This window comes from Vespula vulgaris, chromosome 23 (assembly GCF_905475345.1).
Source record: "Vespula vulgaris chromosome 23, iyVesVulg1.1, whole genome shotgun sequence".
Lineage (NCBI taxonomy): Eukaryota > Metazoa > Arthropoda > Insecta > Hymenoptera > Vespidae > Vespula > Vespula vulgaris.
The window spans coordinates 2,237,733-2,263,083 of record NC_066608.1 but is presented as its reverse complement, the minus strand read 5'-3'; the positions used below and the strand labels follow the sequence as shown (position 1 = coordinate 2,263,083).

General features: G+C 30.1%; 1 protein-coding gene across 1 annotated transcript in view; it reads right to left on the bottom strand.

Moving 5' to 3' along the window:
• The window catches only part of LOC127071816 (midasin), a 106,764-nt gene that overhangs the window by 13,438 nt on the left and 67,975 nt on the right, over positions 1–25,351 (bottom strand). The gene's annotated exons all lie outside the window — the stretch shown is intronic.

Below are 25,351 nucleotides of genomic sequence, written 5' to 3'. Positions count from 1 at the left end.
TGTTTATGTAAAAAAATCTGTCGGTGCTTTTTCCATTTTTTTATTTATTTATTTTTTTTCCCGAAATCACGAATCCATCTTCAATCGGCTTCAATAAAGTTTTTCGACATGATGAAGTTTTTATAACTGGAGATAACGTAACGAGTCGCGATTTATTTATGACGGAATCGTCAAGTTTTTTTTTCTATTTTTTTTCGAAACCATCTTCCATTGACTTTCATAAAGTTTTCACGACGAAAGAGAAAACGTAATGGATCGCAATTTATTTATGACGAAATCAGCGAGTCTTTTTTTCTTTTTTTTTTTTTTTGTTCGACACCATGACTTCATCTTCAATTAATTTCCATAAAGTTTTCATAACGAAAGACACAGCGTAATGAGGATCGCAATTAATTTATGAAGAAAAATCGTCGTGTTTTTTTCTCTCTCTTTCTCTTTCTAAAATATCGAATTAATATTCATTTTTGATTGATATTTCGATAGAATTTTTCTTTTCTTTCTTTTCTATTTTTTCTTCTATTTGTTTGTTTTCATTTCTTTTTCCTTTTTTTTTTTTTTTTTTTTTTTGAAAACAATGATGCAAAAAGGCGAATGGATTTTTAGTAAAATTGCTTTCGTGAAAATGTCTTTCTCAAAAGAATATTCGTGGCACGTAATGCTCCACGAGATCGAGCTATGAATCAAAAGCGGATAAAGAAAAGAGGAGAGCAAATAAACCCGTCGGCATTTTGGTAACGAAGGCCGTGATAAAAGATTCCGCTTAGACAGATCCGCTCGTGTCTCGAATGTTGCCAAATACGATATATCGACGAAAATTCTAAATCGATCGATTTCGACTTCGAGTTTGTCCGATGTTTGTCCCGATTAGTGGGAATATGTAATAGAATTGCAAATGGCGAGCTTTAAAAAAGTGTCCTGACAAAATTCATTTCGATTTTTTTTTCCTTTTATTTTCTTTTATTCTTTTTTTTTTAACGATAAAATCGAAGACGAATTATTGTTACAGGATATTTTAGAATATATCAAGGATTAATCAGATCTCTCTTTTTTTTCAAAAATGGAAAAAAAAATACCTGATTAGCACAGATCATGAGAAAACGATCGATTGAGTTTACATAAATCGTATGAAACGTTAATTCCTTCCTTCCTTCCTTCCTTTCTTCCTTCTTTCGTAACGATTTGATCCAAAAAAAAAGAAAAAAGGGACAAAGAGAAAAAAAGAGAAAGAAAAAAGAAGATCTCAGATGAGGTATTACGAACTGATCATTTTGTCGTTCGTATTGCTTTTGGATCAGTGTCCTTCCTCTTATCTTTCTATCCAGTCCAAACACACGCGTGGAATCGTAATGAGATCTCAGTTCCGGACTAGAGAAATCTACGAGTAATCTTTGTGTGTTGGACGTGACGAAATTGAAACGGAAGCTAATTCTTTTTGCTTTAACGAAAGGACGTCGCGATAAAATCACCGTCGTCGTCATCATCATCATCATCATCATCATCATCATCATCATCATTACCCGAATCATCTGTCTAGAAAATAAATTCCACGGGATATGACTAATGATTTAATAACAGTAAATAAGTGCGAGTGAAAAGGATTTATTAGAAATTATAAGAGATCGATCACTCGTCGTATCACTGCATTTGTTTTATGTAAGAAAAGAAACACGGTATGTTACATCATCGTGTAATTGAAAGCGAGTAAAAAAAGTGAAACGCCATGTATTAGAGAGAAAGATTACAAAATGGAAAGAAAGAAAAAAAAAAAAAAAGAAAACAAAAAAGAAAAATAGGTGGCGTAATTAATTAACGTTGTAAAAGGATCATAGATCTTTTTTTTTCTATTTTTTTGTTTTGTTTTTTATTCTCTCACCATTTCTCAACGACTTTCCATTTTAGGACGAATCTTATCAACGAGCCGAATCTTTTTCCTGCTCGAAAGTATTGCTCGAGGAAGAGATAGTTTTATAGATTGACGAAATCCCCCTACCCCTTTTTCTTTCTTTCTCTATCTCTTTCTCTGTCTATCCAAGCGTATTGATTAATCAGCTATTTCTAATCGGATTGATCGAAGCTAAGAGCCAAATGCTAGGTGATGCGCCTTTTTCTCTCTTCGAGAATTAAAAACAGGCACAAAAGGAGAGAGAATTTAACGTTTCGACGAACAACTGGTCTAATTGTTTTTTATCTTTTTCTTTTCCACTTTCTTCTCTCTCTCTCTCTCTCTCTCTCTTTTTTTTGTTCTTTTTTCTTCTTAAACAGATAATTGTAAATATTTTTTTGTTTTTTTTTTTTTTTTGATAGAAAATAATTAATCGATCATCCTTTTCAGACGAAATAGAGATAGTTTAGAATCGTATAGAATATAGGAGAATTTATCTTTGGAAAAAGTATACTAATTACATATTACATACTTTCTATTTCGTATAGAGAAAATTGTGGAATATATAGAAGTTAATAATAAATGCGTTTCTCAAGTATAAGTTATATGTAGGGTAGTAGAATTATACGAATACCCAATTAATAGATATAATTATAATCTTCAGAACTTATAATTAAAATGCTTTAAAAAGAAAACAATAAATAAAACATGATTTTTAATTTGATTTTTATTACTTGCGTCGGTGTAATTATAAGAAACTAATTATAACTTATATTTATATAAACTGAAGAAAAAAAAAAAAAAAATTGGAAAACGAAAAAAATATGAACGCACACACACACACACACGTAAGTATGATATTTCAAAATATTTCGAAATAAATAGAAATACTATTTATTCCAGAAGGATACTTTTGACGTTTATAAAATATGCCAACAATGTAGGATGGTTTACACATTCGTTGAGTATCCTACTCGAATGTTCGTCGGTGGCACTTAAAGTAGAAATCGATATCGGGAACACTTGATATAGATTTGGAATTTACGTGGCATATGCGAAACTGGCTTCTGCAAAGCACGTTTATGTTCAAATACTTAAGGCATTCATTCAATTAGAAGTTTTCCTCTTAGAAGGTTTCTAATTGCTAATAAAAGAGATAGATAGATAGTTAGATAAATAAATGAGAGAATGTCTTTTTGCATATTTTAATTTCGATAAAGAAATCCTATGAAATCGTACGATAAGTTTCGATGATTAGTTATTCCTAATCAAATAAATCCAACTCGTAATACGAATTATACATATATATATATGTAACTATTGCCAAATGCAAAGGCACTTTTCTATAAAACATTCAAATTCTTCATATATTTTGCATAGTACACGGAAAGCCGATTATTATTCGAATCGAACAGGATGATTGAACAGATTGGAATGATTAATAAATCGAGTGGTCCGTTGGAAACGTCGAAGTGCTTGAATGTATCGCAAAAAAAAGGGAAGGGAGAAAAAAAGGAAAGAAAAAAAAAATCAAGAAATAAAAAAAGAAAGAAAGAAAGAAAGAAAGAGACGATAAAACATTTGGACACGTATCGACTTACGATATTTTTACAATACGTATCCAATCTGTCGGGATGTGATACGTGTAAATTATAAATCTTTTTTTAGGGAGAGTACAAAATACTATCATTGTGTATTGCAACATCTATGAATCATTTATGCGATAGACGATGAGAATAATTCGTGTGAAATGAAAAGAACAAATAGAAGAATTTCTTGTGTTTTATGAGAACGTACACATGTACATACCTCTTATATACGCATACAAATACATACACATACACAAATATATGAATGTATATATGTACGTGTATATACGTCGTAGATGAATAGAAGCAATTTAGGAGGAGTACCAAAAAGTATTGATTCTTGCTTGGCTCGAAAGTAAAAGTTACCCGTTTTGCTTTCCTTTGCGGAGTAGACGAATAAAAGAAAACGATTTATAATTAATGTACTATCATTTACTATACTTTTTTATTATCATATTCTATTATCATAACATATCGATGCAATTAATTAATTTTAAAGAATCTATTGATCGACTTTTTTATCACCATTTTTTGTTTCTTTACTCCATCCGTCAATCACGTAAGACAATTATATCAATCATTCTAGTATTATTTCATTATCGATAAAGTACCAATAAATAATTATACATATACTCTATGACATATTTTTAATAATACGTATAAACCTAGATTCAAGCTTTACGAATAACAATTTACCTATAAAAATAATTATTTATTATCGTATTAGTCGAAAAATGTTCAAACTGTCGTTTAAACTGCACCGACGTCTCTACGTCAGGAATCCTGAATTCATTGAAACTTGACATAAAACGAATGAAAAGTTCATTCATTATCGAAATAAAAGGAAAACGATCGCACCCTAACGAAAGGAAAGATTTTCTTTGCGTTAATGACGAGGACCCTGTCTTTTATTTCTCCTTTAATTTGATATTCACGAAAAAAAAAAACAGAAAAAAAAACGAAATAGTAAAAAAGAAATAACAAAAAAAAGAAAAGAAGAAGAAAAGGAAGAAAAAAAGATAAAGAAAATCCTACACAGATGATATCCAGGTATCATCAGGTGTAAGACCGACCTGAAGGAACTGAAGGAACTGAAGTACCTGCAAAAATTTAACGAGCGGAACACGAAGAACGGCACTACTCTAACTCCATCGTTAGTGGGACACCCCATTCAAAGGAGGAGAGGAGAAAAGAAGACAGGACCGACCAAGAACCGACCGACAGACCGACAGACAGACCGACCGACCGACCGACCGACCGTCTGTCTGTCTGTCCATCCGTTCGACCGACCGACCGACAGACCGACAGACCTACAGACCTTCCTTTTGGCCATTGAACGTACCACCTTGCAAGAAAATAATCGTAGGGTCGATGACTCTGAAAAGGGTTGAAACGCGAAAGAAAATTCTACGTTAAAGGTGTTCGCCTCGGTTCGCAGCGACACTCGAGGGCACTTCTCTCTCTTTCTCTCTCTCTTTATCTATCTTTACGTCTATCTATCTTTTTCTCTCTTTCTCTCTTTCTCGTAATCCTTCTCTTTTTATCTCTATCTCTTTCTTTCTTTCTTTCTTTCTTTCTTTCTTTCTCTCTTTTTCTCTTTTTCTTTCTCTCTCAATCTCCATCTACCCTTTTCTATCTCTCACATTTTATCTCTTTTCCGTTTCTCTTTCTCTGCATATTGCCAAGCGAAAAAGTAAAAAAAAAAGAAAAAGGGGAAAAAAAGAGAGAAAACGATAGAACCACCTTTGGCCAATGACACGAATTTTCGTGAATTCGTCCCAATTCAGCGTCAAGTACCAAGAGGAAGTTGCTCTCAAGAGGCAATCGTATATTAATTGATTTTCTGTATACCGAATATAGTTATAATATATATATATATTTATATGTTATAGATATGTGTGTGTGTATATATATATAAACTTTGTTCTTTCAATATATATTTTAATTATAAATTCATTAATTAGACTTTTCTTGTTTTTCCTTTACGAAATATCGACAATAGACTCTTAAATAGACTAATAACTCTCTTAATTTTTGTTTTCTTTATTTTCTTGATATTATTATTGCAAATCGATACGTAATTATCTTGAAATATCACAATTTGTATTCTTTCAATGTATGTTTTATGATTTCGTTAATTGAAATTTTTCTTTTTTTTTTCTAGAAAATATCTACGATCTCTAATTAAACTAATTACTGATTTTCATTCTTTCTTTTTATTATTATTTGTTTTTTTCTTTTTTTTCAGTAGATCGATAAAGAACGTGTATGTTGAAAAATCTTGGGTAGAAAAATAAAGGAAAAAAGGAAAAAGATTTTAGGTTAATAAATAATATCGCGAAATGATATCGGAAGAAAACGTCAACTCGAAAAATGAAAAATGTCGTCCAAATTTTAAGGGATACAATTCTCGATGTTTCGTCGTTTCGAGATATGACAACGTGGACAACGCGAATCACCGTAGAGAGAAAATTGTTCAAAGTATTACGGAGAAAATGTATTATATCTGAGGACGAACGATATCCCAGGAAGATGAAAATACCAGCGATATCGTTTATTTTTCAAATTCAGAAAGGAAATTCTGTTTTGCTTCAAGAGCAACGATTTTTTTTTGCGTCCAATACACGTATAAAAAAAAAAAGAAAAAGAAAAAGAAAGAAATATAACCGAAATAAACCTTACAATTTGTTTTCACGATTAAATAAAAAAACAGTTTCATCTATGAGTGATAAAATTCAATGAAATTTACATTTGAGAATTGATTATCAAAATTTAACTTAAAATTTTCTTTTTCGAAGTAAACTCTCAATGAAGCCAGGATGTAACATCTCTAAGTAGTTTATGAATTTTCAAAAAGGAACTTTTTAACATCGATTAGTGTCTAGGATAATATAACTTTACGATAATAATCCACTTTAGTAGTAGCATTTGCATTCTTGCTTTTGCATATTCATCGTTTTCATTTCACGACGATTTTTTTCTTGTCCTCTCCTTTTTTTTCTCTTTCCTTTTTTCTTATTTTTTTTTTTTAATCCCTGAAGACAATGACATCAGTGAAAGGTAAAGATTCGATAGGATTTTTATGCGTGTAAAGTATTTTCCATAGCCTCATCTCTTTTTCTCTCTTTCTTTCTCTTTCTTTCTCACACACACACGCACGCACGCACTCTTTTCTCAATAGCTCGTTCAATCTATTTTTTCGTAAGTTGAAAAATCTTTTTACTCGTTTTTTACAACTCTTCTCCCGTCAAAATTTTTCATTGCCTTTCGGATGACATACTTTTCTCTTTCCAATTTATCCAAGCGGACGAATTCTCCCTTTTCTTATCATCTTGAGAAAAAAGAAAAAAAAAAGAAACAAAAAACAAGAGAAAAAAGACTGGAGGAAGGGAGGGTGGAAAAAAAATGAAAAATGAAAGTTCGTCAGACAATTAAAGTATCTGCTATCGCGAGAAAGTTCTGCGGTCTTATCATCGATCCAAGAATAAGGGTAAGAAGGAAGGGCTAACAATGGAGGGTGAGTGTTACGATGGGTTGTGAAAGATGAAGATCAAAAAAGAAAAAAGAAAAAGAAAAAGAGAGAAAGAGAGATAGAGAAGAAAAAAAATTGAAGCTAATATCTCACTTAAGGAAATATATTATTTTTTTAAAAGTACTCTATCGACAATGTCAAATATTCAAATTTAATGCCTTTTATGAGATGATACAATTATCCGATAGAATATTAGATCGTTCTAGGACGGATACTCTTTTAATATTTGCTAAGTAAAGCTCGTTAAGGGGGACAATGAATTTTTTAAGCGAACGACGAACTTAATCGATATTCTCGAATTATATTAATTAATTTCTTATTTAACGATAGAGAAAAATTTTAATGTTTTTTTTTTCTTTTTTAATCTTCTTCTTCTTTTTTTTTTTCTTGTTTATCTAGAATCATTAATTGACTATCGAAGAATCATTGTCATAATCGTAATGGTAATGCATTTTTACGTAGCATTCGACAGTTTAGATAGATCAGAAGATAAAGAAAAGGACAACGAGAAGAAGAAATAGAAAAAGAAAATAAAACAAGAAAGAGAAAGAAAAGTAAAAGAAGAAGAAGAAGAAGAAGAAGAAGAAGAAGAAGGATTTCTAACATGAAGAGGAACAACATACTCGAGGCGTTTTATCGGTTTGCCGAATCAATTCATGCATTATCCCTTTCACAAGAAAAAAAATAAAAAAATAAACAAAAACTCACGAAAAATAGAGAACCGATTATTCAGATAAAACTTTCGTATTATTCAGAGGACATGTTTCTAAAATGTGTTGAACTCTTGTACACCTGGCTTCTTTTATAATATTGAGAAATCAGGTCACATTTCGTGAGATTTCTTTTTATTTTTCTATTTTCTTTCTTTCTTTCTTTCTTTCTTTCTTCTTTTTCTTATTTACTTTCTCTTTTGTATATTTCTTTTTTTCCTCTTTTTTTTTTTTTTTTTTTTTTTTTAATCAATGAACGTGACAGCACGGGATTATATAAACGTTCGAAGGATGATACGACGGCTGACGGAAATCTGTGCAACTGGTGAAATTAACGGATGACATTAAATCCATGCCGGCTCCTGTATTCGACGTTATCGTGTCGACACTCACCAATGTATTCCGTGGAATTCTAAAAATCCATCGGCAATCAACGAGAGCAAGTTTTTTTTTTTATTTTTTCTTTTATTTTTCAACTTTTTTTTTTTATTTTGCAAACAATCGACGAGAAAATACACGTCGAGTTTCTATAAAAAATATGTTATGAAAAAAACATAAATCTGTTTTAAGGAATTTTTTCTGTTTTCCTTTTTCTTTTTTCTTTCATACATATTTTTTTTCTCTTGCTTTCTTTTCTCTTTGCTTTGCCGAATTTTTATAATCATCATCATTATCATCATCATCATTAACGGGGTGATTTATTTTAATAGAAAAATATTTCGATGTGAAATATTAAAAATTTAATAATGATCGATAAAAAATTGTCCGAAATTGATTTTTTCGTTGATATACTTTTTATTTTTGTAATTATTATTATTATTATTATTATTATTATTATTATTATTATTATTATTATTATTATTATTATTATTATTATTATTATTGTTATTATCATCATCATTATTATTATTATTACTGAATTAACAAACACTTCTTCGATGTAAAGTACTAAAAACTTAATACATATCTAAATAAAGGAACGAAATGGCTCGTAAAACGTAATGTTTCACGAGTAATTAATGAAATCTAACTTGTTTAAACGAATTTATTAATCATTCGAAAGTATATATCCATTTTGAAAAAAAAAGAAGGAAAAGAAAAAAGAAATTCATTCATTGCGAGATACATTTTATCTCAGAAAATGTTTATTGTCGTTTTTTTCTCCTTTTATATATTTCTCTTTTTTTTTTTCCTTATTAAAAAATGCATGCTTTTCTTTTAATGTAACGATAACGAACTCTAAATTATTTACGTAAAGAGACAATGATGATATTTTATCGTTAGACTATAAAACTGTCTGGATAATGAAAGAATGGGAGCTTTAAGCGATGAAAGTAAACGAATTTTCTATCTCTTCGCGCAATTTTCTGAGCTTTCGGGACGCAAGTTTGCGAGAGAAACTGGAAAGAATCGTGAACGTATGGTGGATAGTTATTTTACGGTTACGACTTTAGAAACAGAAACAGAAAAGAGTAACTTTAATTAACTGATTTATCTTTTATCCTCGTCTCACTTCGTATATCGCGCCTTTACGATCGAAAAAGAATAACAATGAATATATATGTCTCTTAATCTGTTAGTGTGTGTGTGTGTATGTATGTATGCGGGTTCTTTAAGTAATTGGATCGAAATTCTAAAGACGATAGCTAAGATTTATTGAACATTTACAAAAATTGTTTCGGCGGAAATTCAATGATAATAAATTTATTTATTACGTTTTAAGATATGCTTCGATCCAAGGAGAAAAATGTACTCCTTGTTTTTTTTCTTCTAAACCCCTATATACGGATAATTTATGTAAAAATATTTACTGTATCATACTTTTATTATATTCTGAATTTTTTATTTAATTTATTTATTCAATACTATTATTTAAGTCTTTATATAGAAACGTTTTTATTGATTTTTTTAATTTATATATATATATATAATATTTTATTTGTATTAATTGCTAATATATATTTATTGATATATAAATCGTATTCGTAAATACAGTTATTAACGTAGAAGTATAAAGTGTTGCATGTATCCAGGCGCATAATACTATCTATATATACGTATATAGATATTTAAATTGGCGATAGAAAAATACATATAATTTTCAAAATATTAATAATATTGAATGTATTAGGAGCTCTTTGCGAGGGCCGTAAAAAAGAAGAAAGAAAAAAAAAAAGAAATATTTTGTTAAAATCAACTAAGTATTATTATGTTAATATTAATACATGTCATGCATAATGCAAAGTGCCTCGTTGAGATAAATTTTTCTGGGAGAGAGATTAATTATTATAGTCAGTTTACGGGTAATAACTTTCGATCGATTAATCGAACAACGTGTCTTCGATGATTTATATAATCACACACACACACACTTTTATTTTTTTAATAAACATAAGACAATAATCGATCGTAAAATACATTGAAAAGAAAAAGAAAACAATAATGAAAGAATTACGTAATTGTTAAAATTCGTCTGAAAGTTAAGATTGCTCATAGAGAGAATTATTATAATCCCATGGCATTATCTCTTAATACTGAACTGTTGTTGAATTAGATAAAGTCAGCTTACAGACTAGTAGGTATAGTTAACGAGAAATTTGACTGGTAACGAATGGAATATTAAACGCATTTGCAAGAAACCGCGAGAAACAGATATCGACCGCTGCAGATGTTGTTTTATGACACACCATCTAAACTTCTTCAATCCCATCATATTCTCAGTTGATTAATTTTTACGACAGGTCAATAAAATACCATCAATGTAAACGAAAGTTTGGTCGGGTCGAATTAAAAAGTTCTTTCCTTAAAACGAATAAACGGACGTAAATTTTATTTTCGACGAATGGAGAAAGAATCTTGTTCTCTGATCCTCCCCGTCCCCACACACACACACAAGAAAAATAGAAAAAAATAAAATAGAAAATAAAATAAGAGAAATAAAAAAGTTGGCGACTTACAATTACACGCGACGTTTATTTCGAAGTATCTAATAGAGAAAACACAATTCACTTTCGGTCAAAACTGAAAGCAAAAGAAGGCCATGTGATATACACGTATATATAGTAATACTATTTCATAAATCAAGTCGAACAAATAGAAAAATTCTATAGAATTGTCGTCTTAAAAGTAATCCCTTTTCCGTTTTCATATCTGATTAATGCGAACCCGTTTTATATATGAATTCCAAAGAAGAAGGAGAAGGAGAAGGAGAAGGAGAAGGAGAAGAAGAAGAAGAAGAAGAAGAGAAAGTAAACATATTTCGAAAAGTATTTACTTTAAAAGCCGAGTTGTGTCGGATCTCGCGAATTTGATAACTCGGTAAGGACGAACGTTTTAATAGAACTTAGAGAAGATATCCTTCTTCATTTGGAGCATAAGGTAAAAGAAAAAAAAGAAAAAAAAAAAAAACAGGAAAAAGAATAAAAAAAAAGGAAAAGAATAAGAAAAAAAAAAAAGAAATAAAAGAGAAGAGTACGTCGTTATCGCATGTATGTAGCGCTCATAACTCGACAGTGCCTTTATCAATGTCAATTTAAAGCGAGTAACAGTATAAGAGAGAGACAGAGAGAAAGAGAGAGAGAGAGAGAGAGAGATGATACAAGTACACGTAACGTTCGAAGTCTTTGATCCTAAGGGAGATCGCATTACGGGGTCCCGTACGTCGTTCTAACGTCGTTGCCTTTCTGCTGACGTACATAGATATCACGAGTGGTAGTAGAAGCTTTCTCGACTCTTAGAGGATGTTCCAATGTCCTAGTGTCCCCTTTGAGAAGTGGTTACTACATTCTCTTCGCAAACACAACTCGGTCTAAATGCCACTCGCGGACTCTACAGAGCTTCTGCGTTACTATCCCCACCCATTACTCCCACTCTCACTCCCACTCTTAGTTCTATTCACCACCTTACTCAACCACCCACTAACGATTCAACCCTAATCGTGTTCTAACTAACTTCTCTCCTTGCTAACTCTCGCCAAAAAGCTAACTAAAACGAAAGCTCCGGAGGAAAGCTGTTTTCTCGTAATCGATTTGAACTTACATGAGTATAGAAAGCTTAACGTTATTTTTCTACAGATATTAATATATATATATATATGTTTATTGGTGTGTATGTTACATAAGTATTAAACGACACAGACTCTTTTCTCGCGATAAGAAAATATCTATTCGGTTAAACTCTCGAAGTAGAGTTTATCGAGATAGCCTAACAAAAATAATCCTAGCACGTAGTACCTTCTCAAATATACTTGGATGTATTTGTGGGTCTGTGTGTGTGTGTGTAGGAGGGTGTTTGTGCTCGCGCATGTGTATTTTTCCCTATAAATTCGACATTATAGGCGTGTTATATGTGTTTGTATATATATATATATATATATATATATATATATATATATATATATATATATACACAAACATTCATGCATCCATACACACACACACATATATATATATATAGATGTGTCTGTGTGTGTATATTTTTTCTTTATAAATTCGACATTTCTCGTGGGATCGTATCTTTGGTGGTTATATCAGATCGATAAGATTCTTCGAAGGCTCCTCTGACTTTCTCGAACCTATGTAATCCCACGGCAAAAGCCCTACAAAACATTAATTCTGGCCAGGATAATCCGACGAAGGAGAAGGTGGAGTAAGAGTAAAGAGTAGGAGTAAAGAGTAGGAGGAGGAGGAGATCGTGTCGTATACGATGTAACCGGAAAGATCTCGAGGATAAGTTCGGAAAAAGCAGTGGGGTCCCATCAGTAGCAAACCATTCGTGAAAGTTGAACGTTGGTTGTTAAAGGCAAAAGGGGACTTAGGAAAACGAGGCGTTCCACTTTAAATCAGCTCGAAATACTTTGGTACACCATTTAAATTCTAACCATGGCTTATACTCGAACCTACGAATATCAAAGCACATCTTATATACATGTATATATGCACATATGTGTCAGTGTGTATGTATGTATGTACATGCGTGCAAATACACAGAGATATATATTTGTATACACGAGTATATATGTACGTGAATTCATACATAGGTACTTATGCATTAGCTCTTGCACTTCGACGTTTATAATCATGAATTATAGATCACAACGGTGAAATTATTTTCCATTATACCAAGGCTTTCCCTATCATTCTGTGTGATATTTTATTAAACTCCTCATGACGAATTTCCTTTCGAATATTTACTCGTTTCTACGAACGAATTATGGGTTTTAAGAGAGAAAGTTTAAAAAGGGAATTTAACGAAGTTGAGAAATTCATTGAAGGATCTTTAATTCAAAGGGAAAATCATTTGACTTGGGAAAACTAAGTTGATGAATCAATATCTGAGAATTTTAAACTTTATTATTTTATATTCGTTCTTTTATATTGATGATTATATATATATATATATATATATATATATATATATATATATATATAGTTATTGTTATATTATAGCTATACAGTTTAAAATATATATATATATATTTATAGAGTTTTAACTAATATAATTATAATTATACTATAACTATACAGTTTATAATATATATATATATATAAATATATGCAAATATATATCTGTCCGTCATACTGAAATTAAACGTCTTCTTCACAGGAGATACGATTTCCCGTGATATTTCACAAACCTCGCGGAAAGCTTATATACCAGGGAATAGTTCGTTCTCTTCTCTAAGAAAATAGGTACTTTCTTCTCGAACTTCACAAAAGTTTCGTAATCCTCGCGTAGTTTCAACACACCTACGAGAAAAGTTCTTACGGCTTTATTTTCGTGAAACATACATGGAAGTATGTAGACAATGTTATGTGTTTATTGTATGCTTGCTTCAACATACATATGCATGTTCGTCGAAGAAAGAAGATGATTCTTATCTTAATTCAATAATATAAAGTGAAAATTGATAGAAAAAAGAAACTATTACCTATCGTCGTTATTACTCTTCGCGATTAAAAAAATTCAATACGACGATTTTGACCCTTTAGAGTTCTTAAAATCAACGCTAAGAAGAAGTGTCCAACGGAATAGAAAGAAAAAAGAAAAGAGAGGAAAAGAAAAGAATAAAAAAGAAAAAAAATAAGAAAAGATAGGAAAGAAAAAGAAAACAGAAAGGAAAGGAAGAAAATTTTAAATGAAGAAGTCGAATTTTTTTTCCAGCACTCTGGTGAGGCAAAAGGCGGGAAATTAATTAATCCCGTGTTGCTTTTATTCTCATGAAGATCCGTAGGCGTAGGAGAAAGAAAGAAAGAAGGAAAGAAAGAAAGAAAAAAAGAAAAGAAGAAAAAAAGAATGAACGAACGAACTCGACGAATTTCATTCTTTTTATTTTCTGTCTCTTTTTCTCTCCATTTCTGTCTCTTTCTCTCTATATCTCTATCTTTCTCTCTTTCTGAACTAAATAATTTCATTCGAATCATTCCAACGTCCTACTCGGAAAAACTTCTTACTTACCTATTTTACGATTCAAACTTTTAAACTTGTTCACCTTCGAAAGCGTGCCTTGTATTCGCTTGAATTCGATCTTATCTTCCTGAATTTGTTTATTTTCGAATATAGCGATTTAAGATAGATCGATTGATAGATCGAGAGAAAGAGAGAGAGAGAGAGAATGGAAATATGAATCGAAATTTCACGATCGGACATTCTCAGAGCCAATGTATAGGTATCTATCAAAATGTAGAATTTCTATGAAGAAAATTCTATGACGTGCAGATTTTCATCATTGGTATATATATATATATATACATACATACATACATATATATATATATATAAAGCAATTATGTATATATCTATGTATGTATGTATATATGTATATATGTATGAATGTAGGTAGGTAGATAGATAGGTAGGTAGGTAAAGTACGTATGTATTCGACGTGAGAATCGTTCAACAATCAGCTCGTTAAAGCATCTTATTCGAGAAGATAGATATGCCTGGAGAGAAGACGATCGTCACGGATTAATTAAATGTGATTAAACTCGAAGAGAGAGGATAGTAGCAGGTGCAGAGATAGTACTCTTCAACAACGAGTTTCGACCATTTTACAGAGAATCTTATTTCTTTGTTATATAGCACTGCTATTATCGAAAAACACGAGAAGAATTTAAAATAAAAATTTTCAGTATGTGTAGATGTATGTGTGTGTGTGTGTGTAAGGGGAAAAGGAAAGGAATGGTGGGTTTTATTTAAAACGAAAATCAGAATTTACAAAAAAGAAAAAAAAAGGTAGAAGAAGAAAGAAACAAGAAAAAGAAGAATGAAAACGTTGAGCATAAAAAATGGTGAGCGTTATTTACCATGAAAATCAGAATTCGCGAAAAGAAAAGTTAAGAATGGGAAGGTTGAGTACAAAAAATGATGAATTTTATTTGCGACGAGAAAATCAGGATTCCCTTCAAAAGAAAAGTTAAGAATGGAAACGTTGATTATAAAAAACGATAAGTTTTATTTACAATGAAAATCAGAATTCCTCCAAAAGAAAGATTAAGAATGGAAACGTTGATTATAAAAAACGATAAGTTTTATTTACAATGAAAGAAAAATTAAGAATGAAAACGTTGGTCATAAAAAATGATGAGTTTCATTTAGAATGAAAATTGGAATTCATTCTAAAAGAAAAAATGAAAGAGAAAAACGTTGATTATAAAACAAAACAAAAAAAAGGATGAATTTTATTCAGAATGAATATTAAAAATTGAAATTCGCGAAAAGTGATATACATGGAGAACGGAAATGATGATTATAAAAATAAAAATAAAAAAAGAAAGAATAATAAAAAGGAGTACGAAAAAGAAGAAGAAAAAAAAAAAGAAAAACAAGGGACGAAGTTTTACTTATGACGAAATTACGAAGAAGAAGATTTACTCTTCTCATAAAAAATTATTCTTCCTTAAATAAGAAGAAACGTTCATCGATGTTTGAAACAATTCATCGAGTTCCTTCGATCTATCAGGATAATCACTTTTAATCGAGTTTGATAAATTTTTTTTAATGCAATTTGTTGGATCGGAAAAAAGAAAGAGAGAGAGACAGAGAGAGAGAGAGAGAGAGAGAGAGAGAGAGAGAGAGAGAGAGACAGAGACAAATTCCTACGTACTTATTTCTCGAGCAGTCACAACAACGATTCATTCGACAAGTTCGATTTACTCGTTCTAGAAAGTCACCGATCGATCGTAGGTCACATAGGAAATAGTCGAGGTACCTTTTTGGAACTAGTTGTCGAACGAATCGAATATTTTATAAGTATTCTAACGATTCCTTCTTTGGTGATAGAGTTATATAGAAAGGATAGAATGGATCTGGAAAAACGTTTGTCACGATAGGAACGTGATGAATTCAGGGAATTCAAAGTACGTATAACGCGTTCGAATTTAGATGTAAAAGGATGTCGTAAAGGTCGTAAAGCCAAAGGAGAAAGAAAAAGAGAGATAGAATGAGAGAGAATGAGAGAGAAAGAGAGAGAGAGAGAAATGAGGCTGCTCCTGCATTCAGTTTCATATATCCTAGGGATTATCCGTCGTGTTTCGACGAATTTGCTGTTATTTTTTTTTTTTTATTCTTTTTGTTCTCTCTTGCTCTCTCTCTCTCTCTCTTTTTTTTGCAAGCAAGAACTTATGTAAACCTAGGAAAGTTACAATGTAGTATCGTGTAACTTAATGCCATGGTATACACGGGCAAAGAAAATTCCATCTCAACATCGCTTTCCGTAGAAGCGGATGCCGCGTTTATCTTCCTGCCGTAGCAAAAAAGAAGAAAAAAAAGGGAGAGGAAAAAAAAAGAAAGGAAAAAGCAACCCTTACCCCCTCAAGGGATCTTTCCAAATAACTTACCGTATAGCGAATGTGAAAAAAAAGATGGAAAAAAAAAGAAAAAATGAGCGAATGGAAAATTTCTGGGTAAATCGATCCGAGAATTTACTTCTCGTTGAAAATCTTATCGAATAGGAGTCGATTAGGGTCAAATTAACAGAGAATAATATTGCGATTGATCGATGAATAAAACTCGTTATAAGTAAATTAAAATAAAGAGACATCTAATTATTTATAAATCAACAAAATAAAATCGATATTTAGTAATTAAAATTTCTAATTTGTCGGTTTTACGATGTTAATATATAAACCCGATATATATATATATGTGTGTGTGTGTGTGTGTAGCCAATACTTATCGATGAGTCGAGCTATCTCTCATTTGAAAAAAATATATAAGAAAAATAAAATAAACTGAAAGAAAATAAAAGAAAAGAAATGAAAGAAAAAAAAAAGAAAAGGACTGAACGATCCGATATGTTTGAGTCAGCAAAAAGATCGAAGATGAGTTAAGATCCCCCAGGAGAGCTGACATTTTTCATCTAGTGGAATCTGTTGAAACTTTGACGGCCTCTCTTATTTCTCTCTCTCTCTCTCTCTCTCTCTCTCTCTCTCTCTCTCTCTCTCCAATATCTTTTACTCTTCGTCTTTCTCAAAAAAAAAAAAAAAAAAAATTAAAAAACAGAAAGAAATAAATAACTAAAAAAAAAAAGAAATAAAAATAAGATAAAAGAAAAGAAAAAAAGAATAAAATATAAAGATACAAAAAAAAAAAGGAAGAAAAAGAAGAAGAAGAAGAACAAAAAAGAAGGCCGAAAAGAATGGAAACAAAGAGAAAAGATGATAAGTGAGAGTAATTGGAAGGGAGTGGAGGGGATGGTCAAGAAAATTTTGAGAGAAACTTTTAGGATGTCCGGCTGAAGGTCCGAGCAAACGCGAAAGGTAACGACGAGAGATATCTAATGGAATGGATGGACGTTGGCACGCCGCCGCAGGGATCGATGTTGTTTCAGCGGCTAAGAAAACAGAATCCAGTGTGCTCCCACCAGCGAAAAGCTCTTCGAGTTTTATTCTAGGGATTCGAAAGAGTATATAGAAATAGAGACTGACGTCCAACGACGACGTTGAATGAACTATAAAGGATAAAGACCTTCAAGATCTCGTGGACTTTTCTAAAAACACACCCGGGTATGCTCTCACACGATTTGTTTAACGTTTAATGTAACCAAATGGAAAGGGTTTTATGTAACTTGCTACTCGAGAGTCATATTTTACTGATTATTCTACTTCTCCGTTAGGTTAATATACTATTGAAGTATATACGACTATATTTCAAAGATATCAAATCGATATTACCGATAAGCAAATCAGAAAGTTATTATCAACGTATCGAATAATATCCGAGTATATAATTATAAAAAAAAAAGAAAAGAGAACAAAATATATTTATATTCCGTTTGATGTGATCCGTATGAAAGTATCGAATTTTTCTACGATAGTATCGAATTATATATCTTCTCTTCTATATCTCCCCTCTCCATTATCGATTCGATAATTTTATGAATATTTATACGACATGTCGACTTTTTTCTCCTCTTTTTTTTATTAGTCTCCCTTGTTTGTTCTCTCTTAAAATTTCGTTCGTTAATCTTCAAATAGAGAAAGAGAGAGAAAGAGAGAGAGAGAAAGAGAGAAAGAGAGGTCTTCTACGTTTGTTTGCGTATCGATACATCAAGCAGAGTTATCGAAAAGATAATATCGATACGGTTTAAGCACTTTTCGTATTGATATCTTATGAAGAAGTATTAGTATCGAAAATATCTACAGTACCTATCAGTAACTATTTAAAATTTCAATATTTGTCATCATCGATTACTTTGTTTATCGAATCGATCGAATATCGTTGAATCGATTAAATCGATCCAATAGATTAGTAGTAGAAGTACGAAGAAACGATCTTCATTACTTGACGCTTACGTGGCTTCTGAGTTGCAGAGATTTTTATTTTACAACGAGGTGCACGAGTTGATGGCTAGTAAAGTTAAATAGCGAAGGGTGACGACGACGGGAGAGGTGGGGTTCGAGGGGTGGGTAACGGATTGATCGACGATAAAAAGACAATGTAGCTCGCGACAGAGAAAAAGTTGTGTACCACTGCTCTTCACTATCATCCCCATCTCTAATATAACGTATCCTCTTTGATTTTCTCTTTCTATCTCTTGAAAAAGAAAGACGATTTCATAAAAATAAAAATAAAATGAAATAAAAAAAAAAAGAAAGACAGAAAGAAAAAAAAAAATAAAAATATAAAAAATGATCGAGAGAAAAGAGAGTTTCGTTCCGAAACTCAAACGAAAGGATACCGAAAGATTAGTGTTGTAAATCACTGGACTGTGGTAGTATTACGATCGATATCTCGATCGATGATGTCCCAGGTGGTACATTTTCATGCCTATCGGAAAGCAATGAATCTCGGTATAGTGCTTCGGACCAGCCAGAACAATGTGCCATTGGTTGGCATGCGTGAAAACGTGCCACGCGACGAAAAAGGTTGTCGCTAGAGAAGAAACGATATCGATGTCCAAAAGGATATGGGGGATAGATAAAAGCGAAGAGGGAAAAGGAAAGGGGTGAAGAGGGAATTGGAAAGGGATGGGAGAAAGGTATGAAGAGTAAAGACACATCAATTCTATTTTATCTTACCACCAGAGAAGGTTATCGCTAGCGTCATCAGCCACGAAGTCTTACGAAAGTATTCTTCTATGTTCGAGATATCGAGAAATCTTAAACTCTAGTGAACTTTAAGGATGACGACAACGACGACGACGACGACGACGACGACGGGCATCGCGAAAATTTTACTCTAGAGTTTTAGGGATATTACTAGTTCGAGCTACTTTCTTTTTTAACAAACTTTTTATAACTCGATCTAAAGACTTCTCGTTTTTTTTTTCTTTTCTTTTCTTTGCTTTTCTCTTCTTTTCTTCTTCTTCTTTTTTCTTTTTACTTTCCTTTTTAATCGCGTATGTTTTTTTTTCTCTGTTTCTTTGTTTTTGGAAATATTTCTGCTTTTCGTTCTTTTTTGTTCCTTTTTTTTTTTCTTGATTGCCAACGTATCGCGATGTAGTTTCATAACTCTTTGTAGATGAAAAATGAAGGGAAATTTATTGTCATACTTTTTACATTGGACCCTTTTTTGTTTCCTTTTTTTTTGTCTTTGTACTCTTATTAGAAAGTATAATTTTTTTTTCGCTCTTATTAGAAAGTATACTTTTAGTCTTCGTAAGTATATTTTTGTTGCTTTTTTTTTCTGTCTTTCTTCTTTTTTTTTCTTTTTTATTAAAGTTGATATAAATCTATGTAATCATCTAATCCCTTCCACAACTTTTTGCAGATAGAAGATACACGAGAATTCATTATAAAACTTTTTACATTATACTCTATTCTTATTAAGAAGTATACATTTAGTCTTTAAAATGTTACAGAAGAAATTTTTTCAAAAATATTCCCTTTAATAAAGTCGATGTAAATCGATGTAATCATCTAATGTCTTTCAAAATTTTTTCTTTTTTCTAAATAAAAAATAAAGAATTCGTTATGAGTAATTGTTACGTTAAACTTTACTCATATTGAAAAGTACTTGTTATACTTTTATTCTATACAAATTATTATAAAAGAAAAAAAAGAATGTTAAAAATATTTTGTTTAATAATAATAATAATAATAATATAGTTTACAGAATAAAGTTTATAGAATCGTTTATAGAAAAAAATAAATAGTAATCGCAATTAACAATCTCCGATTAAAATATTTTTTTCGTTAATCCTATAATCACACCTGTCTAACGTAAACTGTCTTTCGTAAAAATACACGAAAAAAAAAGAAAAATAAAAAATATATCTATGTAATAATTTAACGAATGTTAAATTCGCAAATCGAAATGTCACTGCATTTGTGTCATTTAACATGCATAGAATTTTTCAATAGGAATCAGATGAAGAGAGATGCAGAGGTATATGTTACTATTATTTTTCATGTCACATTTCGTAGAATTTAAGAGCAATAAGAAATGTAAAGGATACATAATACGAATTCCATTTTATCATTTTACCTGGAAAAATACGAATTTTAACGTGAATAGTATTAACTATCGAACTAAGCAGCTCGTCCTTACGAACGAATTCACGTTGAAAAATACGAATGGATTTCTTTTGGCTAGCAGAGAATGAAAACAAGCCGTAAACCATTCTCTTCTCGTCACTCGAATAAATTCTTTCTTTTACGTCAGAACTTTTCTAATGCATTTTTTTTCCCCATTTTGCAATTATTTGCGATACAATTTCTACTTTTTAATTATTTTTTACTTTTTATTAAATTTGTTCTTTTCTCTTTTTGTTTCTTTCTCGTTCTCTCTCTCTCTCTCTCTCTACCTCTCTCGAATCCTATAAGTTCTATTAAAGTTTTAACCCACTATAAAGTCCTGTAACTTTGAAATCACGTACTTAAGTATATATATATATATATATATATATATATATATATATATATATATATATACACGCATAATATACATACATATATATGTATATTTATAATATAGATATATGTATTTATATATATTATAAATATATATATATAACATAGATATATCATTCAAGATTATTTCAAAATCAATTTTGTTTTTTTAAATTCAAAGATTTCTATATCTAGAAATCTTCCATAAAAAAAAATCTATATCTTCTTATAATAGTAGCGTATTCTACGCTGAATGGGAATTAGAGTGGGAGAGAGAAACGAGAGAAAAACAAATAATTTTCTTCTGAAATATTGTGTCGTTTCGAGCTCGAAAAAAATGTAAGATTATAGAAGATTAAGAAAAGCAATCTAAATAAAAAGATTTGGTTCGTTGACTTCGTAAAAATGTTGAAGTATTTTATCGATGTGATTTCTCTGTAAAGGATATCCTTGCTGACATTGATAGATCAATCTTTGGATCAATCAGAAACGTCGTTCATCATTCTTATTTTTTTTTAGATATATTGACGAAAGATTTTCTCGATATATATTAGATAACATGATCACGAAATTTGTTGTAATAAACCGGATCGATTAATTTAATTTGTTGATCGAGTGCTGAACCAATTTTGCACAAAAATCTATGTGATCATCTGATATATTTCTTAATATTTTGTAAAGAAAAAAATTAAAAAGGCAGATTCATTAATATAATTTTTAAATTAAATATTAATCATATTAAGAAGTATACTTTTAATTAATCTATATATTTACAAATATATTACTCTCGTATATTTAACTCATAAATATTACTCTCGTAATATTTAACGCGTCATTTAATTCATTCACAATTAAATTCATTTTTCTTTTTCTTTTTTAGTATTTCAGATAAATGATTTAAATGAAAAAAATGTTTGAAACAGTTCGAACAAATGAAAAAACGATGATATAAAATATAAAAATACCTAGATTTTAAGAACCGATTAATATTCGTATCGTGAACGTCGATAGATTCGTCATATAAGGTATGGAATGATAATTCTTGGGAAGGGAAGTTAGAAAACTACGTGTTGAGAATAGACAAATGAAATAGTCAAACCAACTTTAAAAAATACTTATTTTCTAATAAAATTTCGATCTCGATTACCAGAAAAATGACTTTTTGTTGAAACTACTTGTCGAACGTTTCAGACGTCGACAGTATAAGCATACAGCACGAATCAAAAAGTTCCTAAATGATTTTTAAAATCAATTACCCTTTTTTCAAACTTTGAAAAATTGATTGCTTTTTATTTTATTTTATTTCATTTTTTCTTTTTAAATTTATATTGCCAAACCATATAAATCTAGGAATTTTTTTTATAATCTGAATCACAAAATCAGAAAAAAGAAACTTAATTCGTTTGAAAATTTCTAAAAGAAAGAAAAAAGAAAAAATTTCTAAAAAAAAAAAGAAAATTTGTACAAAGATTCGTAAAAATCACCAAGAAACTTTCGGCTCACTAATAAAATCAAAGTAATAACAACGTCGTCCGATATTCGATCGAATTACTCTCTCAATTTTTGTTGTTCTATTGTTGCGATAGAAAAGTTTACGACATCGCCGGAAATGGAAACGATTCATATTGTGAATTATTCAAAAAATCAATCTATCGAGAACAAACGTTGCTCAATCACAAAAGAGAAAAGGGAATGAGTGTGCGTGAGGAGAAGGGGTGAGAGTTGTATCTAGCTATATGTATTCCTGTAGGATACAATTTGTCGATATACAATATTCGTAAAATGCAGTTCCAAAGAAATAACCTATGTGATTTTTATGCGTTCATGTTGAAAAATAATAATCCGATTTACAATAAAAAAAGAAAAGAGTAAAAAAAAAGAAAGAAAAATAGAAAAAAAAGAAACGGAACAAAATAAAAAAAAAAAAGAATTGGTCCGAAGGAACAAATCAAATAAATCGTGTATCGATATTCATCCATAAAACGAACAGTTTAAATATTTATAATCCGGACAAACGATTTTATTGAAGGGAAAATCTTGAAAACGTTTCCTTCTTTTACTTTTTTATTTTTATTTTTTTTCTCTTCCATAGGAATATGATCATGTAAACGGTGATCCCTATTGATTTCAAATATATGTGATTAACTCGATCAAAGCTCTCATTCGGTTTACGTGTCGTTTAGGAGTAACACTAGTGGAAAATTTATCGAGTGGAATATTGAAAGATGTGTATATAACTTAACATCAAATAACGACGTTTACAGTCTTGTTCAAACATTCAAAATCGATAAGCGTGTGTATAAGTGTTTTAAATATCTAATTTATTACAAGAAAAAAGAAAGAAAAAAAAATATGAAATTGTAGAATAAATTTGTAGAATAGTTCGCATCTTCGAATAAAAAGTTAATCAAATATAAGAGCTATTACGATACCGACTATATGATCATTTTCTAACCACAGAATGATGTTCCTATCGTTTCCTATTAAATGAATTTCGTTGTTGCAACACGCTCGAATACGTCAATGCACCGAACGCAACAAGGACCAATTCCGATAGCTCAGACGAGTGTACATTTGAAATTCACACTTCATTAAACGATTTCATGCTCGTTACTCTTTTCTTATGTGTACGTGTATGTGTATTTTTTGTTTCTTTTTTTTCTCGTTTAAACGACATTTTAAAATGGAATTTTTCTTTTTATCGTACGTAATACTTAATTAATAATTGTATCTTTTGTCGTATCGAATTTTAAAAAAAGAATTTTAATTGAAAATCTAACGCGTACGTACATTGTTTCAAGAAATTATTTTTCTTTTCTTTTTTTTTTAATTATTATACAAAATTCGAAAAGGTTAAATCGATCGTTGCAATTATAATTGATTTAAAAGAATTTTCTCTTCATAGCAGTTATCAAGTCTTTTCATTTTCTCGAATTTATCTTCAATTTTGATACGACCTGATAGCAGTCCGTTATTTATATAAGAGAACAACAACGTAAGTAAGCATTAATGTTCGTGAAAGAAAATTTACGATCTACGTGAAGAAGATATCCTCCTATTGCGTGTTCTACTTAAATAAGAGAATCGTATTATCGATAATGGAACATCAAAAAACTCGAAATAAATTGATTCCTATAACATTTGTTCCATGAACTGTTTCTTTCATTCTTTTTTTCTTTTTTTTTTTTTTGAGGGAACAAAAAAATATTAATATTTATGAATGAGAATTTAAGATTACAAAAAACATGATAAATAACATTTTACATAAAAAATAAATAAATAAATAAGTAAATCAATATTTTCACAGCAGATCAATATTTTCTATTATACAAATTTGATTTGAAAATCTTTCCTCTTTTATTTTTATTTATTTATTTATTTTTTTTTCATTGCAGAAAAAATAAATACGTAAAATTTAGATGAACTTCCTACCGAATAAAAATGTAAACGAGTATTCAGGCTAATGGGGGAAAAATAAATTAAAAATTAAAAATTAAAAAAAAAAAAGTTGATCGATTTATGATCGTTTTATCAATGAATGAATATCAGAGATATTAAAGTAAATCGATTTTTCTCAACATTTAGATGATAATATTAAGGTGATTTGATTCGTTCAAACTTTCTAAAGACATATAATACGTTTAAATTTCGTAAAAGAAAATTTACGATCAATCAGAAATGCGATCTATTTGTTGTAAATCCTTCTTTAAGAAGAGAATCGTATTATCCATAATTGAAGATCGGAAATATCGATATAAATCGATTTTTCTCTAACATTTGAGATTGATTCGAAAAATGCCTTCTCTATTTCTCGACCAAAAAGAACATTTAAGAAGATTTCACGAAAAAGAAAATTTATTATCGATCTCTTAAAGCGAACTCTTTTTTATAAATCATTCTTAAATAAAAGAATTGTCTTATCGATAATTGAATATCGAAAACATTGAGACAGATCGATCCCTTTTAACATTTAATATTAATTCAAAAAAGTCTCTTTCTCTTTCTCTCGACCAAATGGACAAATATGTCAAGGTTTCACGAAAGAAAATTTATGATCAATCGAAAAGTGATTTCTTCCTTGTAAATCCTTCTTAAATAAAAGAATCATTTTATCCAATAAATCCGAATATCCGAAAGCATTGAGACAAATAGAAACATTCCTTTCTTTTTCTTTCAACCGAAAAAATAAAGAAACAAAAGATTTTGCAAAAGAAAATTTACCCTGCGAAAATATACTGAAATAAAGTTTATGTAATCAAAATTAAAAAGAGAAAAAAAATTATATATATATATAAAAAAAGAAAAAA